Source organism: Ambystoma mexicanum, chromosome 3q (assembly GCF_040938575.1).
Source record: "Ambystoma mexicanum isolate Mex_15411 chromosome 3q, UKY_AmexF1_1, whole genome shotgun sequence".
Lineage (NCBI taxonomy): Eukaryota > Metazoa > Chordata > Amphibia > Caudata > Ambystomatidae > Ambystoma > Ambystoma mexicanum.
The window spans coordinates 49,977,097-49,994,296 of NC_090926.1; the positions used below are offsets into that span (position 1 = coordinate 49,977,097).

Below are 17,200 nucleotides of genomic sequence, written 5' to 3' on the forward strand. Positions count from 1 at the left end.
TTTTTGGATGCCAAGGTTTTCTTTTGTCTTATTACTCCAATGTAGTGGTTGAAGTTTTGAGTCCTGTTTAGGAATACATCTTGGTCTGAGTTACACAGTGGGGACACAGCAGTTCACAAGTTCAATGCTGCAATTGGCCGAGCGTAGTGGTCAAATGGGTTGTGGTGATGCCAGCAAGATTCCTGATCACAGTTTTCTTGCCTGATTCCAATCTTCATAGAATTTTGTGTTCACTTTTCAGAGGTGTTTGTCTCTAGCATTTCCATACCCAGGTCACGATGGAGATCTGCTGTCCTTGTCCAGGGGGGAGCACCCGCTGCAATTCGTAGTGTCTTGTTTAGGACTCTTTGGAGAATGCTGCGGTATCGCTCATGACAGCCACTCCAGACCTGAGAGGTATAGGTCAAGGTGGGCCTGATTATATAGCCTGGATGACTTTTATCTTGCTCTGTGTCTGCATAGATCTACTCTTCAAAAGCAATTATATTTATTTATTTGTATTTTTAAAGTGCTCACACAGCCCGGGGGCATATAGTGTCACTAGTTTGCCAGTTGCATTTTGTGGGGTTTTTCAATATGGTTTTTCCAGTTTCGTTTTGCATCCATTCTCCAAGGTTAGGAGCTGCTGCTTTCCCAAGGGATTGCCTCTCCATTAAGGTGGATTGCTGGGTATTCCTTCACTTATTTCCTGGTAAATAGAGTTGCTGTAGTTTTACTTGAGTTGAGAGCAATCTGCCAGTTTAGATACTAGTCATATAGCTTGTCAAGGGACATCTGTACATTTTTTGCAACTTCCTATTCACCGAAGGACTGTGAAATCACTACTACATCGTCAGCATAAAGAGCAAGTTCTGTCTTTTTAAGTTGTTTTGGGATATCGTTAGTAAACAAGTTGAAGAGGAAGGGACCCACAATAGATCCTTGTGGGACTCCTGCACAAATGCAACGCGCTGTTGAGCGTTACTCTCGGACAGATACATGGAATTTGCATTCGGTCAGGTAGCTGCAGAGTAGGTTAACCAAGAAGTTTGGAAACTTCAGGTTGATTATTTTATGGAGAAGCCCTGTGTGCCAGACTCCGTAGAAGGCTTTGGATACATCGAGAAAGAAAATCCGGCATGCGAAGTAGGTGCACCAGTTGCAAAACCAGCACAACAGCTAAAATAGCAGAAGAACAGCAAGCTGCGCGCTTGGGCAAGAGAAGCAGAATAAGATTGTGGGGTGCAATGGGGGCGACTGATACACTGTGGTGAGTACTGATACACTGTGGGGAGTGGACCGGAGCAGGAGAATTTCACCCCTACTAATAGATGGGCAGAAGAGGAAAGGAGAAGCACCCAGCACAGCAGCAGCAAAAGCAGCAGACAGGGACCCAAAGAAGAAAAGCAAGAAAGAGAAAAACACAGGTACTATAAAAACGGCAGCTGAGAAACATACAATGAAAATGTTATGCTCATGCATGGCTTTTTGAGGCAAGACACCCAAAAAGGGCAGCACAAGCAAAAAGAAGGGGGCGACAGAAAAAGGAGGGGGGAATCATACAGGGCTCATCTGACTCAGACACATGCAGTGACATTAGTGGGGTGAAGAGATGGAGAACCTGCAGGCATGGCTTAAAAAGAAGAGTGAAATAAGCAAAGGAAAGAATAAAGGGGGTGCAGAGGGCACTACAGGCCAGGGAGTAAGGACAGGAGAACCCAGAGAAACAAGGAGAGAGTAAGGGAAAGGGCACCCAGGAAGGGAGCACAGTAGTTGGAAAGACACTAGGAGAAAGGGAAGGGCAAGTGGCAGCCCGGGCCAAAATGGGGAGGCTGTTAAAACCTTAATGACTGGCCCTGGCGTGGTACCCGGCTAGGCGCCCCAGATGACCAAGACTGGAGGCTCGTTATGACAAAACTTGGTAGGACATCAATAGGGAAGGACGTGCATAGGAGAACAAAAAAGACAGTGGGGGTCATTACAAGTTGGGCGGTAAGGGATACCGGGCACCGGTAAGGAAACCCGTGCCGGTAATCCCTTACCGCCCAATTCTGAGGTCCCTTAGCGGGAGCCTCAAAGAACGTGTGGTCTGACCACACGTCCTTTACGGGTCCCGCTAAGGGACCAGGGTGCTAATAACGTTACCGCAAATTGCGGTACCGTTATTAGCGACTTCCCCATTCCCATTGAGCCCTATTGGGGCTCAAATGGGAATGGGGAATGGCATTTGGAATGGGGACTTACCGGGTCAGCCTAGGGCTGAATGTCCCGGTAAATCCCCACTCCACCAGAGCGGACCCGGACACGATTTTGGAGACAGCCATCGCGCTAATAGCGCCATGGCTACCTCCAAAGTCGTAATGAGGCCCAATGGCATGGCACATAGACGAAAAGGTGAAGACTAAAATATGGTGCAAAGAATTCATAGACATCTTCACGCTATTAGAATGCCCAAAGAGGGGTGATGATGTCCGGAGAGACAAGAAGAAAGAGGAGGATAAGGGGGCCAGCAGAAAAGGGGCAGTAGAGAAGACTTTTGAAAATTGGATGTCAGCATTTCCCTTACGGAATATGATCATGAATTCCGCATGCACATGTATTGTTACCCCGATCTAGTGTGGGATGACGAAGATTACAACATCTACATCTTCAACATATTAAAGGAGAAATGGGAGCAGCATTCAGGAAGTTATCAAAAGAAATCATATTGGCAGAATAATTATAGGGGTAGCGATAACAGGAGTAATTATAGGGGTACCGATAACGGGTACTAGCGGGCAAGAGACCATCCCTTTTGGAGAAAGTAGTTTCGGGAACCAGCAGAGCTGACAGCGTAGCATGCCACCCACTGCACAGGGTTGTGGGGGGTCATGGGCAGCACAAGGCCCGCCCGCAATTTGCTGGAAGTACGAGAAAAAAGGGTCATGCAGCTGGGGAATACATCGTAAATTCAGGCATCAGTGTGGTAAATGCAGCGGGGCCCACAGCAGTGCCAAATGCGCCAAGACAGCCACGTCAAACTCAAGGCAGAGTGAGGGCAAGAGACCATGAGGGTAAGGGCACAATGGGAAGATCACCTATCAAGTTGGAAAGGATGTAAAAATGGCTGAAGAAGAGACAGCCAGATTAATAAGAGACGGTTATTAGAGGGTTTCATCATTCCATTTAAGGGACAGGGTTCACAGGAAATACCAGAGAACTTGAAATCAGCAAGGGAAAACACAGTTTTGGTATGGGAAAAGATACAGAAAGAGATCTAAATGGGCAGAATGGAAGGGCCATTTGGAAAATACCAATTTCAGAATTCATCTGCTTGTCCCGGGGTCTAGTACCTAAGAAGGAAAAGGAGAATTTAGATGGACCCCCCACTTGTCGTACCCCCTAAGTTCTGTCAATGAAGATATCTCACCTGTGAAAGCAGCAGTGACATACACAGAGTTCCAGGAGGCAGTGGATTTAGTCAGGGGGGCGGGCAAGTGAGCATGGTTGGCAAAGGCAGACATAAAATCAGCCTTCCGGCTCCTCATGGTGCACAGGGCATCACACACATGGCTATGCTTTCAGTTGGATGGAAGCTACTACTATGACAAGTGCCTGCCCATGGGGTGTGCAATTGCATGCTCATATTTTGAGAAACTGAGATCTTTTATGCAATGGGCACTCACTAGGGCAATGCCGGAAGCACGGGTGGTGCATTGTTAGGAAAGATTTCCAGTTCATGTGTAATTTTCCCTCCAGTTGTGTACCCCCCACATTTTTGTTGCTGTTAAACGCCTTAGTCTGACTTTGCTAGAGGAGCACAGCCTTCAGCTGCACTCCCCTGGGCTTTTTGCTCATTTTATTATGGGGAAACTGACATGCCCTTAAAGACAGTCAGTACTGGGAGACTTTGTTTCCCTTAGTCCTTGTCAATGTTGCAACTTTTTTGCAACATGTTGCAAGTGCACAATGTACCTTACAGTACAGTGCACTTGGGTCTTCCTGTCATTTCTAAAGGCCCTAGATACTCTCGAAGGATTTTTTATAAGTGCAAATGTGCCCTGGACAGGGCTGATGGCAGCTTATCCTTTCATATTTTTAACCCTTTCCTGCCAGGTAAACCGCGTTTACCGTGTTTGGCACGAATAGGTGGCCTGGCTCCAAGATGTCCATGCCACGAGGTTCTTTGTCCTGTCTTTTGGCCATCTTACCCCTTCACCTTCCCCAGGTCGAGCCGATCCCAGGTCAGTCCTTATTTGTGCATGCATTCTCCCGCGAAACGCCAAGCTTTCGCGGGCCTCTGCATGCCTTGTGTGTGCTTTCAGGATGTTGGTTGGACTGTCTGGTTCCAAACACATCCTGGGTGCCAGAGTCTGGTGTGCTGTGAATGCCTGGGACCACCATGGTCCATGATTGGTCCACATATGGTGTGCCTGAATGTGAGCAGATCTCCCATTGGGTCCTATTCGTTTTGGCACATAGGAGATTCTGGATAAGAGAAGGCTCCAAACACCCATACCATGTCTTTCTCTTGAGTTCTCACTGAACGAAGGATAGGATCCAAGTATCCTGAAACTAAGAAGCCGAGTCGAGGAACCGCTGGTGACCGGCTGGAAGGTTTGGCACCCAGAGCCCGCTGTCGTCCCGCTGGACTCCTATGCATTTGATCGAACTAGAAGGTCTGCAAAGACGCTTCAACCCATTGAAATAGTGGAACCAACTATTCTCGGCACCTTCATCAAACCCTGCAAGTAAGCCTTCTCGGAAGCGTCCCTGGGCCAACCAGTGGGCTGACCAGTTTGCACAGGACCTTTGCTCTGATACCGCCGCCGTTTCGTGGAGGCCTATGAAACTTGGTACATTGCATGCTCTGTGTTCAAGGCACTCTCACACCGAATTTCGTACACTTGGCAATCCCAGGTCTGGAGTAAAGAGAGAGCCCAGCCGTGGTGACAAACTTTGCAAGTGTATTGCAGCTGTGCCCTTCTGTGCCCTGAAGCCAGCTACAGTGAAACTGGCTTGATCCATCCACCAGGAGCAGAGAAATCGCCACTGTCCCGTTTGGGAATCAACGCTGTAACTTTGTCGCTGAAAGCCGCAGAGCCGCGAGATTGCTGCATTTGAACCTGCAACCGAATTGGACTTGACTGCCGAAGTTTGGTCTGGAGTAATTGCAACCCTTAAAGGTGGCCCCTAGTGTATCCATCCATTTTTACGCATGAGTGGCCCCTGAGGGCCCCTCTCCTTTCAACAGATAGCCTGTGCTGACAAACTATTCCCAACTCCTGGAACCGGCTCTGCCCTCTCGGGGAGACCCTCCATGAATAGTGGGAACCTATTCTGCATCACCTCACCCAACTTTCTGATCTGCTACAGACCCTACAAGAGACCCCGCCAATCTGCACTACTGCGTGTGCCAGCATTGCAAGTACATTTGAGCAATAGGCTCCCCTCTTCTTAGGGACTGGGCTGCCTTTTAGTTAGGATTGTGATTACTACAGAACTGCCTAAACACTATTTGCACTACCTGCTTCCTTTCCTTTTTTAGGTTGTGGACCCATTTTGTGCATTAACCCTTTAGGCCACTTTGTTTTGTATATATGTATTTTAGTAGGCTTGTGTTGGTTTAAAAGTGTTACTGTTAATAACTATTGTGTGGAAACTCAAAGGACTTGAATACATGTATTTGTATTTTTAATATATAGACACCTGACTGGGAGTGATTTGTAAGTATCCTTTACTCTGTGTGCTCATTGAGGTCTTTCAGTCACCCTGACCCCTACTGAGACCTAGTCTTGACCGCCGCCAATGTTACCTTGATTGGTCTGGCTTGTCCAGAAAGTTACTCTGTTCCAAGAAACCAGGTTGGCCTTCTGAACCTCTTCCCACCAGGTCAGAGTTCAGAAATCCGTCTTAACATGCATTACTTGGATGATTTTTTATTTGTAGGTCCACAACATTCTTGTATTTGCAAAGAAGCACTAGAAAAGTTCATAGGCTTGACAACCAGTGGGGCATCCCATTAGCACAGGAAAAGACGGTTAGACCAAAACAGACAATTCAGTTCTTGGGGATAGAAATTGATGATAGGTTATTTATAATGTGCTTAAAACCCAGATATTTCTAAGCGCGGACCCGGGGATCGAACCTGTGTTGCACCATGTCGTCTTGTTTCCAAGACACACACGTTGCCCCTGAGCTATCCTCTCGAGAAGGAAGGGGTATTTTGCATGCCAAAGGACAAGGTAACCGACCTAGCCACCATCATCAAGGGTTTGAAGGGAAAGGATAAGGCAACAGTAAGGGAGCTAGAGCCCTGTCAGGGAAACTCAACTTTGCAGGGAGAGTAATACCACAGGAGCGGGTATTTCAAAGGAGCATCAAGCTCAGAACAAGGGGCCACATAGAAACACCTCAGGGGCAGAGTGGGGACAGGCATAAGAAAGACCCGGCAGTATGGGAAGACTTTCAGAGGTGGTTCAATGGCACGGTTAACTGGCGGGTGCCTATCGACCAGGATGACAAAAGAGTACTGTTTACCGATGCAGCAGGAGCTAGCGGGTTTGGTGCAATAATGGGACTCAAATGGTGCGCAGAAGAGTGGCCCAAAAGCGGGCAGGTCCTGGGTTGGGCCAGGAACATCACGCTGCTGGAACTATTCCGATATTGGTAGTGGTAGGCATGTGGTGCAGAGAGCTGTGTAACAAAGAGATGGCAGTGTGGTCCGATAATATGGCAGTAGTTCAGGTGTTGGAACAAAGGGAGCGCATTGTGCCCACTGCTGTTGGAAGGATTAAGAGCAGCAGAAGAATAACACAGTGTTGAGAGCCAGGCAGATCGCCAGCGAAGTGAATGATGTTGCTGATGCACTGTGTCGTTCGCAGTGGAGGGCTTTCAGACAGCTGAGGCCAGACGCAGAGCAACAAAAAGCAGCCACACCAGAGGAAGCATGGGCAGCACTGAAAAGCCAACAAATGAAAGAAATGACAGTGCAAGAGAGGACACTGTAAGGAGAGAAAACACCAAAGCAGGCAAAGAAAGGCCAGAGCGAGGGCATGGACAGGTCATGAGGAAACCCCCAAAAATGGAAAAGCAATACGATAAACATCTACAAACCATAAAAAAGATTACTGAAAAAGGCAACGAGTTTGGCATAACAAGCAACAATATATGCACATTTTTGGACTGGGCATCACAGCACAACTAGCGGCAGTGGTGTACGCAGTAAAAATAGCCGGGAGGACAGACCCAACAAATGGCCCTTTAATAAGATATGCACTGAAGACATGGGCCATATTCGATGGAAACAGACCAGACAAAAGGGGGCCATTGAATTTTGGGAAGTTGGTTTGTCCATTGGCAGCACGTGAAGCAACATGCACCAACAGCTATGAAACGGCTTTGTTCAGGGCAGCATTTGCCCTGGTCTACTTTGGGGCTTTTAGGATAGGGGAGCTAGTGGCACAGAACACAACGGCAGGGGATGGGCTGGGCCTTGGGGACATTAGCATGGGAGCAGAGAGCATCACAACGTACTTAAGAAAATCTAAGGCTGATCAAATGGGAAAAGAGAGGTCTATAAATCTGTAATGCATCAAAGAGAAGGGAAACTGCCCCAGATGCATCACTCTATGTGATCACTGTGCCGCCTGTAATGCCGACAATGAAAATGTCGACTCCCATTACAGCACAGTGCAGTGATCAGATAGATTACTTTGCCTACATCCCCGGCCCGCATTGTCCTACCTGCTCCCGCCCCCACTTACCCTTACGGTGGCACACTTCTGTGTGCGCCACCGACTCCCCACTATCTCTGCTGCGTCAGTTCCTTCCACTTACATGGGTCTGAGCTGACGTCTCAGGGTCCCTTATCTTTTTTTAAAATTGTTCTTGTCCCCCGCTTACCACAGCGCTATTCGGGGACCCCCCCGCAACCACGCTCCGCTTGGTCGTAGTAATGGGAGTCGTAATTCTTTTTAGTGCCGACTGTGCAGTAAATGTGCAGTCTGCATTTTAAAAGCAAACTAATTGTATGTTTCCGACCAGGGTATGGGAGGCAGAGGGGCCAAGAGAGTATGGGGCTGGAAATCCAACTGTTTTAACAAATATGTGAGGGAAGAACTAATCTAATAGCAACACGTTCTCCCCTGCAGATTATGGCCCATACAGATCGGCATGGATAGTAGGCCACTCGTTCATGAACCGGGCAGCGCGATGTATAGAAGATGTGAAGCAAGGGTTCCCCTTTCCAGGAACAATTTCCTCCTGGTGGGAGACGCCGGGGATGCGCTGGGAGGGTGTCCACGAGAGACTGTCCAACCTAAACAGCTTCAGAGACTTCCTTTTGGTGTTACATCTGGGAGGTAACGATTTGACACGTATGGGAAGGGGTCAATTACAGAGGGACATATGCAAATCTCTGTACAGCATAGAACAGTCCTGAACGGAGACTGAGGTATTTATGTCGGAAGTAGTGCCCAAGAGGAAGCGGCATGGCGCGGAATGCAGAAAGGCAGGTGAGACCTCTAGTTAAAAACTAAACTATGCTCTAGAAAAAATCTGCAGTAACAGGGCTGCATTTCATCAGGCACGGTTTGTCCCAGAACAACCCTGACCGGTTCCACCAGGACGGGGTACACCTTTCAACGAAAGGAATGAAGGGATTTACAGATAGCATATTTAGGGCCCTGGCAGATCTAGGGTGCAAATAAGGGTACTTTTGGGGGAAACTGAGTGGCCGAGGCTGCCACTGAGGTGTTGCGGCACGTGTCTAAGCAGAGAATGCCAGTAAAGTTGATAAGAGGCACCAGCCAAGAGTAGAAGAGGAAACTTGAGGGGCAAAAAGTTCAGCTTGCATAAACACAAAGGAAGGACTTGCCAGCAGAGCTTGAAGAACAGTGGAAAGAGCGCTAACAAGGAGCAAGGGTGAACTCTGGAAGAACAGTACGGCTGGTGGAGGGCATTACTCCCCTTGAACACGAGGTGTCCAAAAGCACACCTTTATTTTTTTGGTTTTACAATATTGTTGTAAATAATAAAAATCCTATGGCCAATTTTGACTTCCACACAAAAATAGGGTTCCATGTGTTAAAATCGTGGCAAAAATGGCCATTTATACAAAAAATCACAGCAAAAAGCAGTGGTTTTGCCACGGCAATCCATGTAATGGATGCGAGGGATACCCCCAGAATCCCCGGACCCATTATACCATTTAAGGGAAGCAGGGAACACCCCCGCAACCCTGCTCCTCTTAAATGGTATAATGGGTACATCTTTACCGGGTCAAACCACTGCATTTTTGCCTTGATTAATTTTTGTAAACAATGTTTTGCCGCGATGTTATTACTGCACACCAAACATAGAGTGTTTTCTATTGGAGGGGGTAAGGAGTAAGTTCAGAGAGCAAGGGTGCCGTCACTACTCAGCATAAGTGCCCACGCCAGTGCACCCCTTACGCTTCATGCGCAGGTGCCTTTGTAGAAGCCAGACTCGGATCCCTTGTCTGCCAGCTCCTCCAGGGAGCGCACTCGCCCCTCTCTGTGCACCAGTGCCCTAAGGGTGCAGCCCATCCTACTCAGACCGGTCCTCATAGTGCTCTCCTCCTTTATGCACAAGTGTAATGCTCTGTGTCCCGTGCCCCTAACTCCCCCACACCAATAAGCACGTGACCCTAAATATTCACCTCTTACCTCTCCAAGAGTGCAGCCCCCGGCCCCACCGCCTATTCAGACGCGTCCGTCTCGATGCACAGGTTTCTCCCTGGACGGCACATGCTCTTCTAGTTGCAGCAGTGTGCCGCACTTCTCCTCTCTGGGCACATGTTTTTGCAGTGTAATGCCCCTGTGTGCCCGCAGAAGTGACCCGGAAATGCCACTAACTCACCCGCACTAACATGCAGGGAGGTGTTCCTAAGAGTTTAACTCTACCCTTTTTATGCACAAGTATCCCCGAGAGTGGACGTGCCTGTCGCTATTTGAAGTTGTTTAGCAGGGATGCCATTTCACCAAAATGCCAGGGGTAGCGGAAGTGACAGCACACGACCCTTGACATCTGATGGCATCACAGGAAGTTATGTCATTTTACCCCACCCCAAGTGACATCACGGGAAGTGATGGAACCCAACCTTTCACCCCTTGACAAAACAGGAAGTGGCATCACACAGCATTGGCCCTAAGTACACTACTATAAATATGGTTAAGTTATCACTGTAATGTGATATACATTTCATACAAGGATGACTTACCATATGTATCGTTAATATCAGTGTGTATAGGCCCATATTACCAAATTACTGTGAATGCAAGCAGACGTCCAAGGCCAAATGATAACGATATGTTATTATAAAGCACTTATGCTTAAGCGCTTTATGTAGAACAAATATACATAAAATATCACTCAATCGGTGTTGGTACTCATTTATAGACCTCCGACGGATGAAAGGCTGAGTTGGCCTTGGCAGGATTCGAATCTGCAACCTGCAGATCACACACACATTGCAGCAGTGATTGCGCAACCCACTGAGCGATCTTACTAGCTATAGCTATGTTACCGGCTATAGTAAAATTAGCAATGCTCAATCCACTGAGCTATTTTACTGGCTATAGTCAAATGAGCAATTACATGTCTGAATGTTCTCAAAGTCAGAAAGCAAATTACACTCTTTAGTTGATACCAATAAACTGGTAACTGAGATTTAGCAGCAGGCCAGTTAATCTGCAGGTCTGGTGCAAAGATGGGCACATGTCAAGCCTGCGTGGATTTACATTTCAGGCTTCAGAGGTGGGCAAAATACATACGATTGGGAGGGTTCATAACTGTGTATTAAAGAATTTAGTCTAGCGCAGCGAAAGCAGCAAACTCACACAGTATCCTGTACTCTGGGCACTCGTTACCTCATACATGCAAACAAACATCCCGAACAGCATGCCATGGAGATAGGAAAGATAGACACATTACAACAAAGCATTCATTGTGGCACAATGAAATCAAGGGTCACTTGATGTGCTATGGTCAAACATTTCTACACTGCACGCACGCTTTTAGGCACAAAGATGTTGTCAAGTGACCAAGAACACTGAGATGGAATGTCTTGTGATGATTGTAACAGAGACAACGGCAGAAAAAAAAACATGCTATAACTGCAACTTGCGAAAAGCAAAATACAGATAGTTTTTGTCTGCATTGTGAATTTGAGGTGTTTAAGAACAGATTGAATCAGACTAAATCAGTGACTCACTCCCTAAAGTGTGCCTGACATAAACCTTTAATGGGTGTCCCAGGAAAGACATGATTTGTTATTCCTATTCTTTCTTATTTAGGGTCACTGCTCAAAGGCGCCACAGCCATTAAAAAAAAAAATGAAAAGAAATGTTTTTTTCTTTTTTTTAGAGGTAGCAAGGGAGACCTCACTGGTTGCAGTTGCGACCCCCAAATGACGTCCCTGTTGTTTAGGTGTGCAGCTCTCTCATTGCTCTAGAGTAGCCACAGGCGCACCTGGGAAAGCGCTCTTCCTTCTCCATCCCCTCTCTGTGCATAGGCTGAGTAGTGTGGGCTCCCTGCTCCCCTTCCCTGATCCCACCTAAGGAAATAACATAGCCGACCCACTTTGTGGAAAAACTATCGGCCGTAGGCATTTTATTTTCTTACAGAAAATGCATAACAACAAACACCAATTACACAATCATTTGCTTTTGGGCACCTTGTGTCCAGTTATGGAGTTGCCCAAGGCTCCTCCCGAGTCTTTGTTACCCTTGAGCCTCCGTTCCTGGGCCCATGCCACCCATGACTTTCTTGGACCGTATACCGAAAGAAAGTACTCGGCGTTCCGGCACCTCCCTGTTTCTCCTCCTTCCGTTATCTTTGTCGGGTGAGTTGGGTGGCAAACGTTTCCTCTTCCCTTTTCCAGGCCCTAGGAGCTTACCCGAGTGAGGTGAGCTCCTTACCTGGTTTGCCAGCTCTTCCTTCCTGGGGTTATTTATACCCCTGCTGCCTTTTGTTCTTCCCTTGGGGGCCGGGATTTCCTTGGCCCCCTGTTGTCATACCTTGCACCTCTCCCAGGTGCCATTTCCTGCCCTTCCTGGGCCTTTTGTGTTTTGGGCGCCAACTGGACGCCCCTCCCTACGGCTTTCCTGCCGTTTCCCCCCCACCCTGCGCCTAAACTCCCAGGCCCTCTATCGCCCCGTATTTCATACGGCCCGGGGCCTGGGGCATAGGCTGAGTAGTGTGGGCTCCCTGCTCCCCTTCCCTGCTCCCCCCTAAGGAAATAACATAGCCGACCAACTTTGTTTGTGGAAAAATTATCGGCGGTAGGCATTTTATTTTCTTACAGAAAATACATAACAACAAACACCAATTACACAATCATTTGCTTTTGGGCACCTTGTGTCCAGTTATGGAGTTGTCCAAGGCTCCTCCCGAGTCTTTGTTACCCTTGGGCCTCCGTTCCTGGGAACATGCCGCCACACATGAGTGGGTGCTACCCTACCCGCTCAGGTCCCTCCAAAAGCACCTCTACCTGCATCCCCATTTCTGTAGTGCCCTAAAAATGTCAGAAAAAACCCTCATCCCCTCGTGTGACAGGTGAACCCCGTCTTGGTGAAACATTTCTGGTTTGTCCTGGGAGAGACCATGTCTTATAAAGTGAAGCCCTGTGCCCTTGCAGTACCTCTCCACTGCTTTATTTAGCTTCTTTCTGGCTGTCTCAATTAACTGCCTCCTATGCGCCCCATACCATACCCTCCGTGGTATTACCTCGGACATGAAGATTTCAGTCTTCCACCAACTGTGGGCTATGCTATGTAGTGACTTGCAAATGTTTCTTTGTAACTCTCCCCTATTTGTGCTCACCAAATCGTCCCCCCCCCAGGTGTATAACCAGGTACTCGGGGGGGGGGGGTCTCTCAAGCCGATCAGGTCTGACAGCCTGTCATGGATGTCCTCCCAGTGCATACCTGGGAGGCCCCACCATGATGTAATAGCGTTTTTGAAGTGTAGTCCTTGTTTCACTTCCTCAATCCACCTGCCTGTCCGTGTCACGAAGGAGTGCCCCACTATCCATGATTCTGTGGAGACGGGGAAGATAAGTGATCATATCAGTTCCTCCCATATGTATCTTTTAAAACATTGAGACTTCCAGCCCCCAATCTTTTTCACCCCTTTTGTTCCCAGGCCCGCCACCCATGCCGAGGTTGCAGCTCCTATCCTGAACGAGTGTGTTCTGAATTCGGCTGGATCCCAGCCTGCTTTGACACTGCTTGTTTCAGTACCGCCTGAAACTGGTACCTGCTGAGTGCGCTGCCGTCCCTATGTATCAATAGCTGTCCGCCGACCTCCGGTCAGATATCTAGGAATTCTTGGGTGGTGCATCTTGGACAGTGGTCCTTCTCTTTGATGCAGTTGAGGTCTATTGCCCTCCCTTTCCCTGCTTGATCTGTTTTAGATTTCCTTAACATTATACACATACCCTTGCTTCCCATACTAATATCGCTCCTTGCCAGGCCATTCCCTGCTACCGTGTTGCTGGCCACCAGCTCCCCCACCCTGAAGGCCCCATAATATGCCAGCGCGAATGCTGCCCTGAACAAAGCTGTCTCGTATATGCTACTGCATGTATTACTCAACACTTTTAACAGAATCACTAGCTTCCCAAAATTCAGTGGCCTTCTGCTGTCTGGTTTCTTCCCTTCCAATTTTGCCCAACCTTTCATAGCATATTTTATTCTAGGGCTGTCAGTTGGATCCGGTACACCGGCCACTTTTGTGGTGTATGCCACTGCGGCTAGGTGTGCTGCTGCCCAGCTTTTCCTTTTCCCTTTGGCAAATGCCCCTTCCAAAAATTCACACATTTTTTCTGTTGAAATTCCCCCACATCTTGTACTCCAGCTTCAACCAACACATCCTTTACATGTTGATCGGACTGCTTACCCGTTTTGTACGTTAGGGCGTTCCTGGTCAGTTTGTCAATGACCCGTTCCGTTCTCTGCGGTTTTGTGCTTTCTTTTGAGTCGACCTTGTAGCCAACCGTTCCTTCTTTTCCAATGCTTTCAACTGGACCCATGCCTTCTGTGGCGTGGGTGTCCTTTCCTTGTCGGCGTCCGGTCTCAGCCCCCTGAACTTTACCCACTGAAAACGAGATAAAGCATCAGCCACCACATTTGCTTCTCCCGCGATGTGCCTTGCCCTTATGCATGTATTCATTTTTAGGCTCTCCAGTGTGATTGCTCTCATCAATTCCAACACTATTGGGCATGATGCACTCCCTTTATTTAGCACCTGCACCACCGCCATGTTATCCGACCATACTGGCAACTCCTTGTTTTTTAGCTCTTCCCCCCATGCACATAGTGTTACCCAGATTGGAAAGAGTTCCAACAGTGTTATGTTCTTTGTCCATTCAGCCACTTTCCATGCTTCTGGCCATTTCTTTGCACACCATTGTTTCCCCAATATTGCGCCAAAACCAAAGCCACCTGCCGCATCCGTAAACAACATCCTTTTCCCTTCATCGTTTATGGGTGAACGCCATATTACTGACCCATTGAAATACTTCAGGAACTCTTCCCACACTTCCATCTCTCTTTTGATGCCTTCCCCTATCCTGACCCTGTGGTGCCCCCTTGTGGCACCTCTTGTTCTCATCTCAATGCTTCTCTGGAACACTTTCCCTTGTGGTATGACCCTCCCTGCAAAGTTGAGCTTTCCTGTCAGCGCTTGCAATTCTCTCACTGTGAGCTTGCTCCTTCCCTTCAGCTCTTTCATTGTTTTTTGCAGCTCTGCTACTTTGTCTTCTGGGATCCGGCAAACCCCCAACCTTGAGTCAATTTCTATCCCTAGGAATTGGATAACCTGTGTTGGGCCCATTGTCTTTTCCCCTGCCAGTGGAAAACCCCACTCGCCTGTTATCTCTACGAATTTATCCAGGGTTGCTCTGCATAGTTTTGAACCTTTGGGCCCCACCAATAAAAAGTCAAACAAATAGTGCACTATCCTGGCCTCCCTCAACTCCTTCGTGACTGCCCATTGCAGGAATGAAGTCACCCTCTCAAAATGTGCACATGAAAGGGCACAGCCCATGGGAAGACATTTGTCGATTAAATATTCCCCCTCCCACTGCATACACAACCACCTCTGGGATTGGCTGTTGACTGGCAACAGTCGAAATGCCGATTTAATATCCGCCTTTGCCATCCATGCCCCCTCTCCTGCCTTCCTGACTAGCTCTACTGCTTCGTGAAAATCTGAGTATGATACTGTTGCTTCGCTTTGGGCAATGCCATCATTTACCGACGCCCCTGGGGGATAAGACAGGCGGTGGATTAGCCTGTATTCCCCTTCCTCCTTTTCTGGTACTAACCCCAGTGGTGAGCATATAAATTCTTTAAATGGCAAGCTTGCAAGGGGCCCCGCCACCCTATCCAGTTCTACCTCTTTTTGGATTTTCTCGGTTACTATTTCCCTGTTTTCGATAGCAGATTTCAGGTTCTTGGGGATGTCCTTTGTCCCTTGCCCGGTGAATGGGATGTTAAAACCTTCTTGAAACCCTTGTCTGATCACATCTGCAGCTTCTTGGTCTGGATACTTCCTGAGCCACCCCTCCATTTTCTCAATTTTTACTGGTGTGGCTCCCTTCTCTCCCCAGCTCTTAGTTCCGTTTCTCATTTCCCCTGCTGCTTGGTGCTGCAGCCCTTGTACACTTGGAGCTGCTGTGATCGCCCTTACATCTCTCACACTTATGGCTGAACTTGCACTTCCATCCCCAACTACAGGGAACCCCCTTCTCGAAATTTCGACATTGCCCTGGTTCTTCCCGTGTCCCCGTACTCCCACTGCCTCCACCCTGCGTTGTTGGAGGCAAACTGCTCTGCCACCCTCTCTGCGCCCCGTAGTTCCTGCTCCGAAAGCTTTGATCCCTATTTCTGTCATAGCTATTCTCATATGTTCTGTTATTGTATCTATAATCAGATCTGTAATCGTTCTGCCAATACTGCCTCCTCTGCTGGCCTCCTGTGCTTTGCTCCTTGGTCTCCCATTTCTCATTAAATATGTAGAGATTGTAATTCTCTTCGTCCCATCCCATATCTGGAAAGCAGTCCATCTCCTTTCTGAACTCGTGATCATACTCCTGCCACGCACCCCCCCCAAATGTTGTGTACACTCGTAACACCCTCTGCTGATACGCCATTAATGCTACCCCGTCCTCTGGGAATTTCTGCAATATAATTGTGGACATTATATTAAATGCTGCCATCCAGTTGTCAAAATTCCTTACTACTGGCCCCCTTTTTAATAGGCTTTTCTCATCCTCTTTCATGTCCTCCATTGCCACATTCATCCCTCTTTTTTGACAGTCTAGCAAAGTATAAATATCGATCAATTCCTTTCTCCATATTTTCTCCTTTACCTTGTCATTTATATACCAAGTCATCACCTTCATTGACCTGCCCTGTGCATCTTTACCCATGGTATGTCTACCGTACTTCGTCATGACTGGCCCCCCAACCTCCGTCACCACCACTGGTGGTACCGTCCCCTGCAGCGGGTTCCCTGCCACTGGTGCTGCCGGCACCCCTATCGGAGCCACTGGTTGTGGATTGCTCCCTTGTGGTACCCCTCCTGTGCTTGGTACTTCTGGCACCTCCTGTGGTGCTGCGACCGGGGTGTCCCTGGGTTCTGCCCCTGCCCCCCCTTTGCTTCTCCCTGCACACCACCCCTCTCCATTTTACCCAGGCCCTCAAATGATCCCTTTCCTCCTCATCACTGCTTTCCCCCTCTGTTGCCGAACTCCCCTCCCGTTCCTTCCTGTATTCCTCATTACGTCTGCTTCTCTTGCCATTGATTCTGGGCGACTTACCCAAACCTGTGACACAATCTTTTAACATTTTTACAATTTTATTCCCCACATCATTATTCACAGTACCTTTGTTTTTTTTCTTTTCTTTTCTTCTTCTTGGTTGGAGCCACTGGTTGCTCCTCCGATCTTCCTGGCTTCTCTCTCCTCCTCTTCTGTCCTTGTGGCACCCCGTCTTCTCCTTCACTGCTGCTCGGCTCTATGAACAGCAAAGGTGACATTGCCTTTGCCCTTTCCTCCTTCTGCATGATTTCCAGCACCTATTGTGCCCCATATTCCTTCTCCGCCTCTTTTGCCCATTCGCTGAATTCCTGGGCCCTTCTTGCTCTTCCTTCTGCCATTCTTCTTGTCTGAATTACTTTACTCCACAGGCCTGCCACCTCCTTTTTCCCCCTT

General features: G+C 48.2%; 1 protein-coding gene across 4 annotated transcripts in view; it reads left to right on the forward strand.

The window, feature by feature from the left end:
* Positions 1-17,200, forward strand: part of TRIOBP (TRIO and F-actin binding protein) — a 996,124-nt gene that overhangs the window by 4,808 nt on the left and 974,116 nt on the right. The window lies entirely within an intron of this gene.